General features: G+C 35.1%; 1 protein-coding gene across 3 annotated transcripts in view; it reads left to right on the top strand.

Annotated features, from left to right (window-relative positions):
• The window catches only part of FSTL5 (follistatin like 5), a 786,274-nt gene that overhangs the window by 127,514 nt on the left and 645,109 nt on the right, over window positions 1-13,651 (top strand). The window lies entirely within an intron of this gene.

Below are 13,651 nucleotides of genomic sequence, written 5' to 3'. Positions count from 1 at the left end.
TATTTAAGTCTTTCAGCCATTTTGAGTTTATTTTTGTGCATGGTGTGAGTGTGTGTTCTAGTTCCATTGCTTTGCATGCAGCTGTCCAGGTTTCCCAGAAATACTTGTTGAAGAGACTGTCTTTCCTCTACAATATTTAATTAAAATTGTTAAAACTGGACTTCCCATCATGGCTAAATGATAACAAATCTGACTATTATCCCTGAGGACATGTATTCAATCCCTGGCCTAGCTCTGTGGGTAAGGATCTGCATTGCTGTGGGCTGTGGTGTACATCACAGATGCAGCTCAGACCCTGCATTGTTGTGGCTGTGGTGCAGGCCACTATCTGCAGCTCTGATCTGAGCCCTAGCCTGAAAATTTCCATATACCTTGGGTGTGGCTCTAAAGAGACAAAAAAATTGTCAAAATTAAATTATTTTCTCTTCCTTTCGACTGTACAGCTTCAAAAAAGTGACCTAACAACCTACATTAATTTTACATTTTTACCATACTTCAATTCAAAGTCTAATAATAATAATATAAAGTATTAATACTACAAGAATCATCTATAGACTTGTTTTTAATCTTAAAAATTAGAGTTTAGGTAAAATAATATTTTCTTCTGGCATTTTTAAAAATCTTCAAATCTGTATTCATTATGCAATAAATGAATAATTTTATATGGAGAGGAGTGCTCATATATGTTTGAAACATGTATGGGCTTTTAATGCATAATTTCCCTTTTGATTACTTTGTTATCTACTCTGCTTATGTGTCTTTGTGATATTTCCTATATAAAATACCTTACCACTTAATTCCTTATTTCTACATGCCACTTTTTCTGCCATGGATGCTCATAATTTCCTCATCTGTTTATGCTCACTTTTTAAGATCCAGTTTGTTTATGTCTTTCAAGAGTCAATCAGCCAGGAGTTCCCACTGTGGTGCAGTGGGTTAAGAATCCAACTGCAGCAGCTCAGGTCAATGAGGAGGTCCAGGGTCGATACCTATCATGGCCCAGTGGGTTAAAGGATCTTACATTGCCCCAACTGCAGTTAGTTTGCAGTGGCAGCTCAGATTCAATCCCTGGTCTGGGAACCTCCATATGCTGTGGGTGCAGCCATAAAATTAAAAATAAAAAAAAGACTCAGTTAGCTAAAGATATCCTTTGTGAGACTTTAGGCAAATCCTTAATGATTGTAGTTGACACAATATGTAGTGATTGTTTATTCATATGACTTATCCATTTAACTTGAATACACACACCACAGGAACACAAATCTTAAAACAGAAAATCTTCCTGATATTTACAATTATATTTAAAACATAAATTCAGAGTTCCTGTCCTGGCTCAGCAGATTAAGAACCTAACTAGTATCCATGAAGATGTGAATTCAATCACTGTATCAGTAGGCATAAGGATCTGGTATTGCCATGAGCTGTTGTGTAGGTCAAAGACTTGACTTGGATTTGGCATTGCCATGGCTATGGCCTAGGCCAGCAGCTGCAGTTCCAATTTGACCTGGGAACTTCTATCTGCCACAGGTGTAGCCCTTAAAAAATTAGATTTAAAACATAAATGCAATTAATTATATATTTGTCATTGTAATCTTTGATTTTATTTTAAATGAAATACAAATAAATATCCCTCATAAAGCATCTAAACTTAGTAGTTAAAATTACAATATGTACATAATAAAAGTAAAGCCAAATACAAATGAATATCAAAAGAATCTGGCAAACAAATTTAGTTCTAGTTTGATTTATTTTAAAGCCCATGCATGTCTCTCTTGAAAACTTGTTTATAAACTTCAGAATTCCAAGTAATATTTAAACTATCAATCTTTTTTCTTCCTTAAATTTTTATAAAAACATCAAATATAATATGAATCTGAGATAAGAAGCAACTATAATTTTTACTTTGGTATTAATGACATTACACCAACATATTAAGTCAAAAGAGAAGCAGCTATAGTTTGACCGTCTATAGCTTTTAAAGGTTTTATTTTGAGTGTCTTTAATAGGGTTTGATCTTTCTACATATATCTTTTCATCAAATTTTACATATATTACATGTTCAGCTATTAATGTATATGATAACATTTCTTTAAAATAATGAGAAACCTACTTTCACTTGATGAAAAGCTGAAACCCACTAGTTGCCCAACTCTATGTAAAATTTACCATCCCACCTCTACCCCTCCACAAACACTCTGCAGTTCTGTGCTTTTACCAGGCACTCTCATGACTCCTTAACTTTGTCCCTGCTATTTCTTCCACACAGAATTCCCCTCTTCCCTTTGCTCTAGAGATCAGCTTACAACCTCATCTTCTCTGTGTCCAACTCCCCCCCATCTCCAGACTCCCAAAGCTTCCCTTCAGCTGCCTATGTTGAGAGGAGCCATTGCTCCTGAGACCTTGCTCTCTAGAGTTTATACAAAATTCTAATATCAAATGTCATTTCATTTCATAAGTTTTTTGTCTTTTGCTCATCCCTCTACCAAGCTGTTAACATTCTGGAGCTCAGACACTCTGCTAGGAATGGTGCCCACTCTCCTGAAGGTATTTTTCCAGACACTGGATATATCAGTTAGGACTCATGGGACACACATTCATTCCAGTGAAGGGAACAGACCATTTTCAAATAAAAACATTTAATTCCCAGAATTGGCAGCTTCTGTGAGAAATGAATAAAGGTTAAGAAAATCAAATCTTTGTGGGGGTGCTATTTTAGATAGAATGATCAGAGATTGAGGCTTGTTGAAGAGTGATGTGAAATCAGAAACATGATTCACATACCAAGGGAAATTACTTTAAATAAAAGATAAGATCGTGATTAAACTAAGACTAAGACTAAATATCCACAATCGGGAGTTCCCATCGTGGCTCAGCAGAAACGAATCTGACTAGTATCCATAAGGACATGGGTTTGGTCCCTAGCCTCGCTTAGTGGGTTAAGGATCTGGCATTGTCCTGAGCTGTGATATAGGTCACAGATGTGGCTAGGATCTGGTATCACTGCAGCCTAGCTGCAGCTCTGATTAGACCCCCGGCCTGGGAACCTCCATGTGAGGTGGGTGTGGCCCTAAAAAGACAAAAACAGAAATATAAAGCAATTGCAGTACATTGAAAGTACATCAATAAATCCAAGATTTAGGAGGCCAGATATAGGGCATGATGAGTGCCAATATGTCTTATTTTCAAATCATTTTATAATTAAATTGCCACCAACAAATATGTCTTGGGAAAGAATGTGCATGCCTGTATGCATGTGGGTTTGTGGGTGTGGGGGGTGGGTGGGTGCATGCATATGTGTGTGTTGGAGGCCTGGGAAGGGAGCTCATGTATTCAAGGGAATGCATTTGTCAGAATAGCACGGAAGAATTTGTTACAGGATTATGGCGGACTGGCTATATTGAAAAAGTCACCTATTTCCAATTTTCATGAATTTACAACCCATATTACTGAATAGCTCTAGTAAATATTTTTAATAACCTTTAATATTTTATATTATTTATTATCATATTTTTACCAACCTAGCACATGAAAATGTTGAACAAATATATATTGAACATGAATACTCTACTGCAAATTAGCATTTCACAAATTCTGTTTGTTGGTATTTGTCTGGGGAACAAGTATCATTTACATCAAAGATGAGGAGTTCTGAGAAAGAATTTAAACTATTTAGTCTTCTAAAATTAATAATCTTTACCTTTATGTGTATTTGCCACCAAGATTTATATTTACTTGTGCTTCATCCCCTTCTGTTGACTGTTTTCACTGTTAGTATCCAGTGGTACTTAGTCATAAGCTTAGATTTATATATTTCTGCCTGAGGTTCCATAGCAATACTGTATATTCACATAAGGCCATCTTTGGTGAATGATGATATCAATTTACTTCAAGAAAAAGTGTGAATCATATGAATTAGAAGAAACACTTCAGCTAGACCCATCACTTTTGGTTCCTACAGACTCAGTTGCATCTTTTGTTAATTTAAAAATTTAAGTTTAGTTGATTCATTCTGGGACTTTTTTTTAACACACCAGTGAAAATCTTCTTTACATTTTATTTTTCTTAAATTCTCTGATGACAGTTATTTATTTTTTTCAGCACATGATCAACCTAAACACAGTGTGTGTGTGCTTCCTTAGACATGTTAGCCCAGGAAAAATAAATAAGTTAAAATACTTTCCCAGCCCCCAACTTTAAGGAAGTCTATAGTCTCCCAGTCTGTCACACATTCAACCAAAGGAATGAATAAGGAGGAGTTGTTAAGAAGAAAACAACTTCCTGATGTGTTCCTGTTAATTATATACATGGCATGGCCTTACCATCTGTTTATTATGAATGGCCAGATGCAAACTGAGTCACAGGTGTCTGAGGACAAACAATAGCCACCCCAAAATCCTTCTGTTTCTTCATCACTCTCATATTAAGGCTCCCGCATTTTATGCACCTTATGACCCTGCCTTCCTTCAGGTAGTGTAGAAAAGTTATTTTCATGTACATTTCACTGAAAGAATAAGTGCAGGCTCTCCTCTCAAAGTCAGAAGAAATAGGTTTACTTTTTAAGGAAGCAATTCAAGTCTGCCTGCACTGGTTCCATTCTTACATCTATGTGAAGGGACGCCTATGGGATTCCTGGTACAGACCCAAGGGCACATCTGTAGCCTCCTTAATCTAACATCACCCATATGCAAATTAGAAAAGAGTATCCATGGGTGTTACCATTATAGGGTTCATACCTTTGTACTTAAGATGATTTAAGCTTTATAGCATGAAGTGGGAGAAGAATCTACTGATAGTCTGATGTTTATAACTCAATGCTGCTATAATAGAGATGATGTACTTAGCAGTTAGATGAGTTCTTATTTCCCCAGAGAGCAGTGAGAGGGAAGGTACCAGGTAACGTATGTTTGAAGATCTTATGGTCATATATTTAGTTTTAGTGTTGGATTATAAGAAGTCAATTGTTATCGTAGAGGTATCATCATATGTTAATAAATGTCATACCAAAATCTAAATACTAGGTAAGAAATATTCTTACTAACATTTTCTAGAGTGATAACATTCTTCCCTTTGAAAAGACCAGTAACATGTGTGTTACTGTTATTTGGCTATATTTTAATTTGCCTAGATCCTTTACTACCAAATCTCATTTTAAGAACCACTGTTTCCAACTTAATTTTAATTTTATCCTGACTTAGCTAAGTTCCATTTATTATATTTTTTAACATTTAAGAGATTATATCTTATCATATGTGTCCTCTGAATCCATACTTCTCTCCCCAGATTGTCTTTTTTGATCTTTAACATATTGTCCACAAGGATCTGTTTGCCCAGTTCTACCACTAGCTGGATTTCATGAAGCCTGTTTATTTAATCAGTATAGAACTTTGGGATTCTTCCAGGAAATGATGTGGTACAAAGTGAAAATGAATCCTTTGTTATTATTTAACTTTGATACATGGCCGAAAATATATTTCTTCATTTAAGACGAGACCTCTTTGTCAGAAAGTCTTTTGAAATAATATTAAAATTGAGTTATAGCAAGTGATTGGCATTCTGCTGTTATGAACAAGACCCAAGTTTTCCCAGTGTAAGTATGTTTCTCAAATGTGTCACACAAGGTAACAAATCTTTCTGACCTCATAAAAGTTCTCACATAAATAATTACAATTGTCTTAACAGTTTCTCATTTAAAAATTAACCTTTAAAACATTAAGTAACAGTTTGTAGAATGAAATTGTGGAAAATATATATTGCCAAGTGAATAATACAATATTTTATCTTTAGAAACAAATTAGAATGGCTGTTACATTAGAAATCTTACATTGTGGATATACATAATTTATATTTATATAGTTATAGTATAAATATAAATATAATATATAGTTATAATATAATATAAACATATATGTAATATTAATATTTAAATACATATTGCATGATTAATATTTAAATGGATGCTATATGTAAAGTATATGTATATACTATGTATACTGACAGGGTTATATTACAAGTTTGAGAACAAATGTTCTCTTCCTACCTTATAAGTCTGTTCCTATTCTTCCCAGTCTATTAAATTAAATGAATTACTAATTTATCTCATTTAAACACAGGATTTTTAAGCATTTCCCATTTATAGAATATTTAAAGACATTTCATTGGTAATTTATAATTATATATAATACAGAAATGAGTCTTAAAAAGAGTGTAATAAAATGAAATATGAATGAGTATTTAGCCTAGTTAACTGTAGCTAAAATAGAGCTAAGATCTGTATCACTACATTTTTTTGTTTGTTTGTTTTGCTTTTAGGGCTGCCCCCATGGTAGGTATATGGAAGTTCAGGTTAGGGAGCAAATTGGAACTGTAGCTGCAGGCCTTCACCACAGTCATGGTAACACAGGATCTGAGCTGTGTCTGCGACCCCTCCAGTGTTCACGGCAAAGCCGGATCCTTAACCCACTGACTGAGGCCAGGGATCTAATCCACATCCTCATGAATACTAGTCATATTCATTTCCACTGAGCCACGAGAGGAACTCCTTTCACTATTTGCTTTCAATGGCAAGACTCAATTAGGATTTCAACACCAGGAGTTTTACCTGTTCTCAAAAAAAAAAAGAGCATTTGAAATCTGACAAAATTTCTGACAAACCATTCTGATCCTCCACTCAGCTGACCTTCCTTCAATTGCATAAAGAAAATAAATAATCACGTATTGAATATGTTCATTTTGTCATATCAAACCTATAGAACTCCTACATCTATAACCATGCCTTTCTTTGTAACCAATTATATGAGAGGAACTGGTTGTCCTTCTCACTGAATTTTATCTCCATGTATGTTCTGTATCACGTATACCTTTCCAATAACCTTATAAAGTAAGTTTAATAATTTTTCTTTTATCTTAATGCCCTCAGTTTCTACTCTGTGTATTCCATCATTTAGATATTCTCATTTGTTACCAATACAAACAATATAGTATACATTTATTCAAAATGAAACAAAAAGGCAAATGAGCAAAACAAACACAATACCTCTATGGACTTCCCTTTACTCTCACCTAGACGCTACCCCCAGATCATTTTTTCCCTGTCATGTTTCTCTCTTCAAATTTACTACTTCACAAATTTCTCAATCACCGTCTCTCCTTGAATAACTCCCATTTTTAATTTTTTTAATTAAAGTATAGTTGATTTACAATGTTCCTTCAATTTCTGCTGTACAGCAAAGTTACACAGCCACCAACACAAATGCTTTTTTGGATTGACTTCTTTTTCTTTTTTATTAGAGTATAGTTGATTTACCATGCTGTGCCAATTTCTGCCATACAGCATTGTGAATATATATATATATATATATATATCACAACATCATTTTTTCTTATACCATCTTCCATCATGTTCTATCCCAAGAGATAGGATATAGTTCCCTGTGCAATACAGTAAGACCTCCATTCAAAATGTAGTAGTTTGCATCTATTAGCCCCAGACTACCTGTCCATCCCACTTTCTCCCCCTCTCCCCTGGCAAACACAAGTCTTCTCTCCATGTTTGAGATCTGTTTCTATTTTGTAGATAGGATCATTTGTGCCATATTTTAAATTACACATGTAAATGATATCATGTGGTATTTGTCTTTCTCTTTCTGACTTACTTCACTTAGTACAAGAATCTCTAGTTGCATCTGTGTTGCTGCAAGTGGCATTATTTTATTCTTTTTATAGCTGAGCAGTATTTCATTGTGTGTATGTACCACATATTCTTAATCCATTCATTCGTAGGTGGACATTTAGATACTCCTATTTTACTTTCAAGTTCAAACACCACTGACTTTTTTAAGCATATGTCAATACATCTGATGGGCATTGTCTTAGACCTAATTATTCTAGAGAAGTCGAAAGAATTTTTTACTATTGAAAATTTCTTTCTTATTTATTCTAGGATGCCATGATTCCTTGTTCTCTTGTTTTCTCTCCTACAATTTGTCTATATTCTCAATCTCTTTTGCTGGTTAACTTGACTTTGTATTTTTCTTAAACTGTTGGCAATATTGTTTTAGATCCTTCAGCTCTCCTGTATTTTTTCCAGGTGCAGTACTGATAGCCTATGCATAGACTGGTGATTTTTAAATATATGTATCTTGTTGAAATATCTCCCATGACTTCTAGATATTTTGACCATCATCCTACTTTGCATCTTCAGAATGTTATTCAAAGTGGATATCAAACACAGAAAAATTTCAGGCTCTTCACTCTTAAGAGACAGAGTAGACAGGGATTATTTTACATGTTTAAATTGCTAGAAGAATACACAGTTGAGGAAGATGAGGAAGATGGTCAAAGAAGTAATGGCAGTTCAGTTTAGTTTTGCACATGGCAGGCAGGCTATTATTAGGAATCCAAGTAGAGATGTCAAAAATACAGCTGAATATTTGAATCTGAAGTTCAGTGGTGAGGATTTGCTAGATATAAATTTAAGTCTCTTTAGGAAAAGTATGTCACTTGAGGCCAGAAGAGTAGCTAAGATTGCCAAATGAATGAGGCATACAGAAGAGACATAAAGGCTCAGTGCCTAGGAAAGTAGTATTTAGAAATTGAGGAGATGAGGAGGAATCAGTGAAGGAGATAAAAAAGTGGAAACCAGATAAGATGAAAATTCACAAAGTGGGGCAAGGCCAGAAGGAAAGCCAAGAAGGTATAAACGTGTTTCTTATTTGGCCATCTTCCTTATCTTATGAGGAGTAACCACATTCTTCAGTGGCTCAAACCCTTGAGATCACCCTAATCTGTTCAGAATCTCACACCCATCACTTAATCTATCAACTCTTTACAGCTATAGCTAACACTCCAATTCCACGGGTACCACTCACTTTTTTTCATTATTACTCAATGAATTTATTACATTCATAGTTGTAATAAAATCATCACAAACCAATTTTATAGTATTTCCATTCCACAACCCCAGCGCATCCCCCCTCTCCCAAAACTGTCTCCTCCAGAGACCATAAGTTTTTCAAAGTCTGTGAGTCAGTATCCATTTTGCAAAGAAGATCATTCTGTCCTTCTTTCAGATTCCACATGTCAGTGAAAGCATTTGATGTTGGTGTCTCATTGTATGGCTCACTTCACTTAGCATGATAATTTCCAGGTCCATCCATGTTGCTAAAAATGCCACTATTACCTGCATTTGAATAGCTGAGTAATATTCCATTGTGTATATGTACCACATCTTCTTGGTCCACTCCTCTGTGGATGGCAATTTAGGTTGTTTCCATGTCTTGGCTATTGAAAACAGTGCTGCAATGAACATTGGAGTACATGTGTCTTTTCAAGTCATGGTTTTCTCTGGATAGATGCCCAGGAGTGGGATTGCTGGATCAAATGGTAGTTCTATGTTTAGTTTTCTGAGGAATATCCATACAGTTTTCCACAGTAGTTGCACCAATTTACAATCCCACCAACAACATACTAGGGTTCCTTTTCCTCCACACCCTCTCCAGCACTGATTGTTTGTAGACTTTTGATGATGGCAATTCTGGCTGGTGTAGGATGGTACCTCATAGTAGTTTTGGTTTGCATTTCTCTAATAATGAGTGATGTTGAACAACTTTTAATGTGGTTTTTTGGGCCATTTGTGTGTCTTCTTTGGAGAACTGTCTGTTTAGATCTGTCCATTTTTTGATGTGGTTGTTGGTTTTTTGTTATTAAGCTGTAGAAGGTGTTTATAAATTTTGGAGATTAATCCCTTGTCAGTTGATTCATTTGCAATGATTTTCTCCCATTCTGTGGGTTGTCTTATTTAAGCAAATGACAACAAAGATATGACACTCCAAAACCTATGGGATGCAGCAAAAAAAAAACGTTCTAAGAGGAAAGTTTATAGCAATACAAGTCCACCTCAGGAAACAAGAAAGTATTCGAATAAAAAAGCTGACTATACATCTAAAGCAGCTTGAGAGAGAAGAACAGACAAGACCTAAAGTTAGTAGAAGGAAATAAATCATAAAGATCAGAGCAGAAATCAATGAAATAGAAGCAAAGAAAACCATAGAAAAGATCAATGAAACAAAAAGCTAGTTCTTTGAAAAGAACAACAAAATTGATAAACCCTTAGCCAGACTTATCAAGGAAAAAAGAGAGAAGACTCAAATCAATAAAATTAGAAATGAAAAAGAAGAAGTAACAACAGACATCACAGAAATACAAAGGATCATAAGAGACTACTACCTGCAACTATACGCCAATAAAATGGAAAACCTAGAAGAAATGGACAAATTCTTAGAAAAATACAATATTCCAAGATTAAACCAAGAGGAAATAGAAAAGATGAATGGACCAATCACAAGAACTGAAAAATTGAAACTGTGATTAAAAAACTTCAAACAAACAAAAGTCCAGGTCCAGATGGCTTCATAGGCAAATTCTATCAAACATTTAGAGAAGAGCTAACACCTCTCCTTCTGAAACTATTCCAAAAACTTGCAGAGGAAGGGATACTCCCAAACTCATTTTATAAGGCCACCATCACCCTGATACCCAAACCAGACAAAGATACCACAAAAAAAGAAAACTACAGGCCAATTTCACTGATGAACATCAAGGCAAAAATCCTCACCAAAATACTAGCAAACTGCATCCAACAATACACTAAAGGGATTGTACATCATGATCAAGTGGGATTTATCCCAGGGATGCAAGGGTTCTTCAATATCCACAAATCAATCAGTGAGATACACCACATTAGCAAACTGAAAAATAAAAACCATATGATCCTCTCAATAGACGTGGAAAAAGCCTTTGACAAAATCCAACACACATTTCTGATAAAAACCCTTCAGAAAGTGGGCATAGTGGGAACCCACGTCAACATAATAAAGGCCATATATGACAAACCCAGAGCTAAATCATTCTCGATGGTGAAAAGCTGAAAGAATTTCTGCTGAGATAGGAACAAGACAAGGATGTATGCTCTCGCCACTACTCTTCAACATAGTTTTGGAAGTCCTAGCCATGGCAATCAGAGAAGTAAAAGAGATAAAAGGAATCCAAATTGGAAAGGAAGAAGTAAAACTATCACTATTTGCAGAGGACATGATACTATACCTAGAGAATCCTAAAGACTCTACCAGAAAACTGTTAGAACTCATCCATGAATTTAGCAAAGTCACAGGATACAAAATTAATACACAAAAATTGATGGCATTTCTATACACTAACAATGAAAGATCAGAAAGAGAAATTAGGGAAGCAGTCCCGTTTGCCATCACATCCAAAAGAATAAAATACTTAGGAGTAAACCTACCTAAAGAGTCAAAAGACCTGTACTCTGAAAACTATAAGCCACTGATGAAAGAAATCAAAGATGACACAAATAGATGGAAAGACATACAATGCTCTTGGATTGGAAGAGTTAATCTTATCAAAATGACTATACTACCTAAGGCAATCTATGGATTCAATGCAATCCCTATCAAATTACCAGGGACATTTTTCACAGAACTCGAACAAAATATTTTAAAGTTTGTTTGTAAGCACAAAAGACCCAGAATAGCCAAAGCCATCCTGAAAAAGAAAAATGGAGCTGGAGGAATCAGGCTCCCGGAATTCATACTATACTACAAAGCAACAATCATCAAAACCATATGGTACTGGCACAAAGACAGAAATATAGATCAGTGGAACAGGATAAAAAGCCCAGAATTCAACCCACACACCTTCAGCCAACTAATCTATGACAAAGGAGGCAAGAATATACAATGGAGAAAGGACAGCTTGTGCATTTAGTGGTGCTGGGAAAACTGGACACCACATGGAAAAGAATGAAATGAGAACACTCCCTAACACCATACACAAAAATAAACTCCAAATGGATTAAAGACCTAGATATAAGACCAGACACTATCAAACTCTTAGAGGAAAACATAGGCCAAACACTCTCTGATATGAATGGTAGCAACATCTTCTCAGATCCACTTCTTAGAGTAATGTCAGTAAAAAACAAAAATAAACAAATAGGACCTAATTAGACTGAAAAGGTTCTGCACAGCAAAGGTACCACACCCTTCTAAATGCTTATCAGCTCCCAACAGGATTACTGCAATACTCTCTCTGCTGGTCCTTCTACTTTTGTATATCCCCTGTTCAAACTGTTCTCAATAGCCAGAATGATGCTACTGAAATGTAACAGATAATGTTACTCCACTGAGAAAAAGTGTTCCATGTTTTTTCAGCTCTCTCAGTGCAAAAATTGATGAACTAACTGATACCCCCAATGATGGTCTGTCTATACCTGCTGCCTCCCTTTCTGTACTTCCAACTAAACTCCCCTTAATCAATCTTCCTTGTCACATAGTTCCCTGGTATTTTTGACAATGCCAAGACCTCCTTATCTCAGGAAATTTGCAAATGTTTTTTTATCTCCAAAAACATGTTTTCCTGTCATGGTACAGTGGAAATGAATCCAACTAGGAACCAAGAGGTTGTGGGTTCGATCCCTGGCCTCATTCAGTGGGTTATGGATCCAGCGTTGCTGTGGCATAGGCCAGCAGCTGTAGCTCCAATTAGACACCTAGCCTGGCAACCTCCATATGCTGCAGGTATGGCCCTAAAAGGACAAAAGACAAAAAAAAAATGTTTTCCCCAGATAGATGCTTGGATCATCCTCTCATCTTAGAGTTTTTCAGAAGTTATTTGTCATTGTAGACCTGTGTAAAACTGAAGACACTCACTCCAAACTGCTAGAACTTAATGGTATACTTTTTTCTATATAGAACTTACTCCTATTTATGTAACAATTAGTTTCCGAAAGGACACACTTTGTTTTCTGTTTTGTTCACGCTTCATATTCTTGTCACATAGAAGAGTGTCTGGCACATAAAAGTGATCTATATAAATTTGTTGAAAGAATGAATGATTAAGTGAATGAATGAATGAATGAATGGCAAAAGAGGAGGGAGAGAGAGAGAACAGAGGAGAGAGAACAAAGAGATTTTTTCATTGATACCAATGTGGAAAATGTAAGCCTACTTGCCTGTAATTATAAAACAATAACATATATTTACAGTCATTTATATTGAAATTTTAGTTTAAATGGACCCCAGGAACTTGAAATTAAATCAGAACTGGAAAAAAAAAAACAGTTAATTGACAAAGGAGAGTGCTGAATTTAAACACAAAGGCTGGAAGGGTTAGGAAAAGAGATTTAGAACACAAAATATTACAAGTCCAATAGAACCATACATTGGGTTAGCTGGTTCAATAAATACACATTTGTCAATATGCATTTTTATGCTCAAAATATGACTCTAGAGTGAATGCCTACAACAAAATAAGTTATCTATATTTTACTGTTTATAAATTTTACCAAAATTTATTGACATTGTACAATTCTGCAGTTACGTATACTTCTGTATATAATTTTTACCAGAAACATATTTCAAAATTATTTTAGTATGAGACATTGAAACTTTTATACAGAGTAAAACTATGCTTGGATATTAATCAAGAAGTTATAGAGTGCACAATTTCTGCTTAAGTACTTGAAAGCAAGCTAATTCTTCTGGGGTTGCCTGGTAACTAATAAAGAGTATGTCAAATTGAAAGACAGGTCTGACTGAAGCAGCTCCGAATAAATAACAGAATTGTTGTCAACTTT

Source organism: Phacochoerus africanus, chromosome 10 (assembly GCF_016906955.1).
Source record: "Phacochoerus africanus isolate WHEZ1 chromosome 10, ROS_Pafr_v1, whole genome shotgun sequence".
NCBI classification, from domain to species: Eukaryota; Metazoa; Chordata; class Mammalia; order Artiodactyla; family Suidae; genus Phacochoerus; species Phacochoerus africanus.
This window is presented reverse-complemented; position numbering and strand designations above follow the sequence as displayed.